This window comes from Mangifera indica, chromosome 2 (assembly GCF_011075055.1).
Source record: "Mangifera indica cultivar Alphonso chromosome 2, CATAS_Mindica_2.1, whole genome shotgun sequence".
NCBI lineage: Eukaryota > Viridiplantae > Streptophyta > Magnoliopsida > Sapindales > Anacardiaceae > Mangifera > Mangifera indica.
Window position 1 is genome coordinate 1,133,891 of NC_058138.1, and position 8,176 is coordinate 1,142,066.

At 35.1% G+C, this 8,176-nt stretch overlaps 1 long non-coding RNA gene across 2 annotated transcripts; it reads left to right on the forward strand.

Moving 5' to 3' along the window:
* The first annotated feature begins 5,606 nt into the window (after nucleotides 1-5,606).
* Nucleotides 5,607-7,541, forward strand: LOC123208978. 2 transcript variants are annotated; one of them, XR_006500905.1, is made up of 4 exons: nucleotides 5,607-5,914; nucleotides 6,240-6,374; nucleotides 6,596-7,012; nucleotides 7,146-7,541. It is a non-coding gene; the product is annotated as an uncharacterized LOC123208978 (long non-coding RNA). The 2 variants fall into 2 exon arrangements; XR_006500906.1 differs by having other exon boundaries at nucleotides 6,643-7,012.
* Nucleotides 7,542-8,176: the final 635 nt, after the last annotated feature.

Consider the following 8,176-nt stretch of genomic DNA (forward strand, 5'->3'; position numbering starts at 1 on the left):
CCGTTTAACAACAGCACAACTATCCCATTTTTTGGCACCCAGCACCACCACTTCTTCAGGAGGAGCAACACAAGCACGTCCAGGAGACAAACAAGGCTTGGGCACCAGCCCTTTTAACTTCAAACAAGAGCGACCAAGGGCATCCTGGAGCAATGACAAGAGGACGAGGCAGGACATCACTACCACCAGACAAAACCGGGGGAACCAAAGGGGGAGCAGCTTCCAAACCAGAACCTGAAGAGGCTTCCAACACTTCAGGAAAAAGGGAGCAAAAGAGCTCAACACCACAAACAGAACCAGCCATAGAAGGAGAACCAAAATCAACAAAGGGGAATCAGAAAGAGAACACTAGCCAGCACACGCCAAGAGGAAAGGAGTACGGCAACGAGCTTGCAGGAAATAGAGAGCACTAGTAGCGAAAAACAAAAACGATGCGGGGTGCGCCCAAGATGGAATGCACAGAACCCAGGCCACAGGAGATGCCCGCATCAACAAGAGAGCTGCGAAAACCCAAACCAGAGCCAAAGCAATCCAACCAGGCCCACTAAATAGGAGACGGCACTCAGCACCAAACTAAAACACTAGACCCAGCCCACAACCAAGAAGAGGCAATACCTCTGCAAGGCCCAGTCCAACACAGCGCAGAGAGCCAATAGGAACCTGCCACCACAAGAACTCAAGAGAGAAAATTCCCGCCAAACGGCCTCCCACCAGACTGCCGGATAAACCAGCGCCAGCTCTGACAACACGCCACCCTACCAGAAAATTGAGCGAAACCAGAAAGAAACCCGACTCTAACCACCAGCAACAGATCGCCAGTGCAGAAAAGACACCCAACAAGAGCAGGCCACACCAAAAACACCACAAGAGAAAGCACACCACACAGAGACAAACAAACAGAAAGAATATAGACCACAAGCAAACGAGAGGAGGAAGAAAACAGAAAGGGGAAAATGAGAGTAGTGACGAAGGGGAAGCAGAAGGGGAGAGACAAGGAGGGGGAAGAGGGAAGGGGGACGGTTGCCGTAGATGACAGCAACCAGGGCAGGGAGGGGCATTCTGTCTAATGTTCAAATATAGTATTTGATCTAATTGTGTTGAATTTGCTTAGAATGTGTTTAATTGAAGTACTGTTGTTATAATTGTTCTGGGTTCCAAGCAAGCTTGTAACTTTACCTGACAAGCATACTGAAAGCCCAATTATTTTTCTTTTTTTCTTATTGTGATCTCATGTGGTTTGAGCTCACCCTTGACTAAATGTACTTCACTTTTGGTAGAAATCTACTGATTGAAGTATTTATAAGCTAACTGAATTACTTATGTTGCAATTATTTTGGCTTGCACAAAACTTCATAACTTTAATATTCTTACTGGAAGCTCAGTTTTTGATATCTCAAGTAATTGGTTTGACTTCTGATATCTGAACTCAGCGGTTAGTTGAGCAAATGTACTTCACTTTAAATGAGTTCAACAGTTAATGGTTTATCTTTGTAGAGTTGGTGTGGAGTTGTGTTAGGACTTAATAAATAATAATAATAAATAAAATATATTTGGATTAGAATAATATATTTGATTTAATTATAAAATATTTATAATAGAATATTTGATTTGATTAGGTAAATATTTGAGTTGATTAGGATAAATATTTGATTTGATCTAGATAATATTTGAATTTAAAATTTAAAATATAGGGAGTATAAATATGAGTGATTGGAGGTGAGAAAGGAAGAAAAAAGAAAAACATTGTTAATTTGGTATTTGGTAGCCTTTGACTAATTTGGGAGGGAAAAACACCTCTAATTGTCTTTGGGATGAGTTGACACCTCTGTTGTCAACACTATTTTATTAATATTAATAATATTTAAGTTGGGTTACTATCAAGTTGCCAACTGCAGAGATGAGATATTAGAATTTGAGATTGTTCACAGTAAGCTCCTCAACTCTATGGAATTCTTTTATACATTTGCTTTTGTTCATTTTCTATTGAGCCATAGATTGAATCCATACAATTGCTTTTCTGGTTGTAACTAATATGTGAAATTTTATTACAGAGAGTTTTATTAGTCATTGTCTTAGATTTTTCATTGTTAAAAGTTAATTAAAATGCAACTCAGTTGCAGTTTTGAATGATTTTATTGGTTGGTTGAAATTGAATCCATGTTTTTTAGGTCGTCCTGATTACAAAACCTGATGAAGAACACCTATTTGTCTTAAAAGACAAAAGAAGATGGCTTAGCATTGTTTTAGAGAGTAACTCTACATATAATATCCTTTTTTACTAAAAACTGCAATTTATTTTATAAATATATATAATTTGAACAGATTATAAGTTACTTTAATATGAAACGAAATGTTATGATCTTGCAGAATTGATAACCTGTCTAATGTTCTTTTAACTTGCTACTTGAATTACATTTTTGTCAATAATACTTTTTTGTGCAAGATATTATTTTGACACCTTGCAATCAATTGTTTGACTTTGAGACATTTCTTTTAACTTGTGTTAGACAGTAAACCTACATGAGTTTGGCCATCCTTCCACTATTTTGCTTTGACACATTTGTGTTTCATGTGCCACGTGAGTTTCCAATAAAATATGACTTGCTGTCCAACCAGGTCTTCTCTATGCAATGAAAGCTTAGTTTCTTACTGGAAAGTTTTTTTCTGCACAAACTGTAAGGAATTTGCTCAATTTCCATTAACATGTAATAAAGTTGCTAAGATTTGCTTTAACGGGAATTTGTGAATCAAGTCCTTGAGATCAGCAAGCTTGATGAAATTAAGGATGCCATAATTGGCATACCAGCTGTTAGTCATCTATAAACTGAGCAGATCAAGGGGCTGACCATAGCTGTCGAACTTGTTGCCACCATTTACTGTCTTTACGAATTACGGATGAACGTGCAAGTGGTGTAGATGCAAGCTGCAGCAATTGTTATGCGAGCTGTTATATATGCGGTTGAGACTGGGAGGAAGACAATTGTTTGCACTATTCAGCAACCAAGCATCGACATATTTGAAGCATTTCATGAAGTAATTTTTTTAAGTTACTGCAGAAATGTAAAATTAGGATTTGTCTGTGAAATTATAATTTTAGTACTAATGAAATTTTAGCGTGGTTGAATAATATGATACTGCAAATATTATCTTGTTGAATTTTAAGTTGCTTTTATTTCATGATGTTAATACTCTTTCTCTGATAATATTCAGATCAATTTTCTTTTTCCTTTCAAAAAGAAATTCCCTACAGTTTCTGCTTTTACTTTCATTTTGTTATTATCTATGATTACAAATTGGATTCTGTGAAAGAATTCCTTCACAACCTTCAAATTGTTGAAAGGGGTAGCTTATTTCAGTTTGAATACACTTAGTAAAGTTTTCGCCGCATACTTCTACAAGTTTTATGTTGATGTATTGGCACAATCATATATTAGTAGCAAAACTCCATACATGACAATGATTTTGGCAAAGAAAAGAAGAGAAAAAGCAGTTACTAGTTTGCACTTTCCATTCATTTATGCAACTCCAACAAATAGCAGAGGGATTGGAAAGGTATCTCTCCTCAAACGACACGGATCTGAAATTTGACTGTTAGTGCTTTGCCCTGTGGTATGGAAATTTGACTGTTGACATGTCTGTTTTGTTTTCTTTTGGCTTAAAAAAAAAAAAAAACCTAAAACACAATGAACTAAGAGAGATCAAGATTTATAGGGATAATAATACTTGGAGGTACCAAACTATTATTAGTGGAACTGAATTATATTTTTTTAATTTGAGGTATTGAATTCTCAGATTTTCTTATCTAAGGAATTGAACTTTTAAATTTTTTTATAGAATAAACCAAACTTTTAATGTTTTAATCGAAGGTGCAGAGCAAACAAAATTAAGATTGTTTGTTTTGTTTTGGAAGCAAGGTTATCAATTTGGTATTTTCAATAGAAAATAGTAAAAGTTTAATCTCTAAAATAACATAATCTAAAAGTTTGGTCCAAAAAAATATAAAATAAAACTAGTTTCCTTGATTCTTGTTTACCCAAAATTCTTCTTCATTTCACCTTTTTCCTTACTTTATTTGAGCTTGCACTGTCACTTTCTCTGTTTTACTTTTTATTTATAGCACGTACAGTAAGTTGAATGACTTTCCAATCAGCAAATTAAACTATGAACAACTTGTGGAGATGTTATAGCTAGGAGGAATAATGCAAATTACTTGTGTTTTGTGCTGATTTTTCCTTTTAATATTAAGCAAATAGTACAAGTATGTAATATAATTGGCCAGCCAAGTTCATTAACTTTAGCTTTTGCAAGACACTTTGAAAAGCTTTTAAAAGTTTTGATTTTGTTTGGGTATCCAAGTAAGCTGGTATTCTGCCATCCCTCCAAGTAAATTGGATCGATGGAGTTGATATTGAGCCGAAGTTTCAATTCGGTAGCTCAACTCAAAATTGACTTATTTATTCATTCAATGATACTATTTATCTTGCTGATAATATTGTTCATTATTCCAACGATCCTGTTTACACTGTTAATAGCTCTTTAGTGACAATATTCATTAACTTGAAAGAGTTCAAGCTCAAATTTGAGTCAAACATTATGCCTTTGATTTGAGCTTGAGTCAACACCCCTACTCTAAACATCAAATTTTTATATTTGATTTTGTTGTGTCAAATGTTCTCCTATAAGTAATGACGTCAAAAGGCAATATACTGACTTGCACAAAAAACTTAAAATTTTTATATAACAAAGGATTTAAACTATTACAAAGTTTAACTGTGAGAAAGTGTTTGATATAATAGATTTTGAACATGAATAAACATAAATTTTCCACTAAATTTCTCTACTAATGAAAAATTTCCACTAAATTTCCTATGATTTGTTATTCAAAACTATATTGCATTTAAGATGTTGATTCATATCTTTTCTTTAAATACTTTGAGAGAGACACTATTTACCACTTGTTATTTCTTTATTAAAAAAAGTAAAAATAAAAACTTATTTAGGCAAACATATATATATATATATATATATATATATATATATATATATATATATATATATATAAATAATTGGTTTGTACTAGTTTTGTCACTCAAATTAGATGTTCGTAGTGGTATGAATTTGGATAGGTTGTTATGAGAATCTTGTCAATTAAACATATTAAAGTACAAGGTTTAAATAATCCGATATTATTTGAGTTTTGAATTTTTCAAAAAAATTGAGAAGCAATCATAAACTTTAAAAATTATATTGCTTGTAACCTGGGATAAAACAAATATTTGTGAATAATAGAAAATTAAATTAAATTAGATTTAATAATTTAGTATAAAAATAAATTAAAATATTTCATAAGTAAGCTCAAACATGTTGGCCTATTAAGCCCAAGTTGATAAGTAAAGCCTCGTGCATTGCTCGTTGTGTTGTGATGTTGTACATTAGTCTTCATCTTGAAACACATACATGAAACACACAAGGAAGATGTACTTACTCCATTAATGGAACAGTAAAATGGAAAGGGGGAACAGCACAGATGAGGTAATATCAATCAACAATTTCATTACGCAACAACACTTCATAAACCATTACAATATCATGCATACAAGAGCTGAACTGTTATTAACAGAAATGAAAATACTTAAGCTGACTTTTGAGAGCCAGTCCTCCCCAGAATGAAAACAGAAAACTTAAGCAACAATTCTCCAGATTTTTTCTCTCTGCCTCATTCCCCTCTACACTCCCTTTTTTATCCACACAACCATAACTGCTTCTTGATTCTCTCCACTCTTAGGCTGCTACATGTCATCCCCTTGAGCTGCTGCAATTAACTCTGGACCACTTTATGCTCGAGCTGCACCTCTTTTGAATTTCTCCCCCTTGGTCCTGCATGCATAAACCTTGGTTATAAGGTTTCTATCAGGTAGTATTCAATTTAGGGAAAATTCATCAAGGATCATAAAGTGCAAATTCATTGAATTTAGTGTCTCCTAAATATATTTATCGTTTATAAATGTGGTATGCATTAGATTGTTCTTCAACTTGAGCAAATATAATTTGATTGTGTGTTGATACTGAAACAAGAATTTTATATTTTTAGCAATTTGCTTTTGAAATTGATAATTATACCAATACTTAGAAAATTTAGCAGGTGGTTCTATTAAAATTGATAACGGCTGAATTTTAAGCATTTGTACATTAGGTTCTATTCATTTGATGATTGCATGGACTTTGGTGTTCCACTGCAGGGTACAATGGACAGCAGCAGACTGCAGGGTATTGCGGATGTTGGAGACAAGGTTAAGAGCTGGAAAATTCCTGATGTTTCAGATCCGTCACAAATCAAAGCTCTGCTCTTACCTGATTCTACAGCACCAAGCAGGGTAGGTGGTAAAGAACTCAAGTATAGCATGTCATTTAAGTTTGGAAGAAACTTCTCTTCTATGTCGCTGGGTATTTTCTTTGTAGTTATTTACTGCCTTTTGTGCACCTGCGTTCATGTATGAGATGTTCTGCTATAATGAAGCTATGCAATTTGCATGCAACTATATCACTCATTAACATGCCAACTGTATATTCTAAAGAATTGGATGCATAATGACAGGAACGCCGAAATGTTTAGTCAAATGCTGTATATTCCAAAATTTTCAGGTTATTCGGTTGATCTGCACCAACTCTGGTCGAGCTCTATTGTGCCTTACTGCCAGTGCTGTTCACAAGCTGTGGAAATGGCAGCATAGTGAATGGAATCCCTTGAAGAAGGTTTATTATTTTCCATCTGCAAATTTCTATTGTTTTTATATTTTGATCTTTTTCAAGTCTATTGCAAACTTGTCAAGCTACTGCATACATGGCATCTCAGTTGTGGCAATCTCTTAGTGGAACACTTATGACCAATGACATTAATGATGATAAACCAGCTGAAGAGTTTGCTGCATGCATCGCTTTATCCAAAAATGACTGTTACATTATCTCTGCCTCTGGCAGAAAGGTTTCCTTGTTCAACATGATGACATCCAAGGTAAGTTATTGCACCTATCCAAATTCAAACTCTGTATTTGATATAGGATCAACAATTTATGCTTGATCAGATAATGCTTTTGCAATATATTGAGATTCCGCATGACTAAATGAGATTGCTTACTGTGTCTCAGGTCACGGACATGTTCATGCCCCCACCTTCAGCGGCCACCTTTTTGGCGTTCCATCCTCAAGATAATAGTATTGTTGCCTTTGGGATGGAGGATTCTACTATTCAGATATACAATGTACGAGTTGATGAGGTAAAGTTTCTCACTTGATTTGTCATTTTCTTTACCAAATTTCTGAAGCTAGTTTTATGTTAAACTGAGTAGTAAAAGGATTATGATGATATTTTGAGATCGATAATGGAAATATGATTCTGATTTAGCTGAATCATTACCAGTACCATACAATCTGATTTATGCTTTGGGTCAGTTTATTGGAGGGAAAGTCTTATTTTAACCATCTCTTAATGGAGCCACTGGTTCGGAAACGTTCAAGGATTTCGGATCCACACACAGAGTGCGATCTTTGTAGCTCAAGACATAGAATCTTCTGTTATAATAAATTATGTCGTAGATAATTTGAAAATGATCTTGATCGATATTTATATCATGCCATTTGTCATCAATTCTTTTCCCAACAACAATCTTTCCCTGAAGCAACACCATGATAGCAAATTCATCATCATGGCCATCTTCATCAGCAGAAACTACTATTTTGCCCGTGTAGCTTCGTTCCGATCTGCTGAGCTCTCTTTGTTGGTCCATAGCTAATTCAAGTTTGTACCCTTTACTTATTTCCTTAACGCAATGATCCATTAAGTTGAATGACTCAAATAATTTATCGGAGATGTTCTTGACTTGAGACGTGGAGAAGGGATCCCGGAGTTTGACATCTCCGGACAGTGACTCTTCGACTTTGACTAGCCAGGCTTGGGAGCTGTGATGACGATGGGAGATTTGTGAGAGGGGTTTGATGGCATAAACGGTGGACTGGGCAATTAAGAAGTGTGTGGGAGAGTTGGAGGTGGAATAGTTGTGGTAATAGTGGATGTTTGATATGGAGGAGGAGGGAGGGCGGCTCGAAATGAGGTGCAGACGGCGCAGAAGCGAAGGGTGTCAATTCTGGAGGGGAGGCTGTCTTCATATATAGCCGAAAT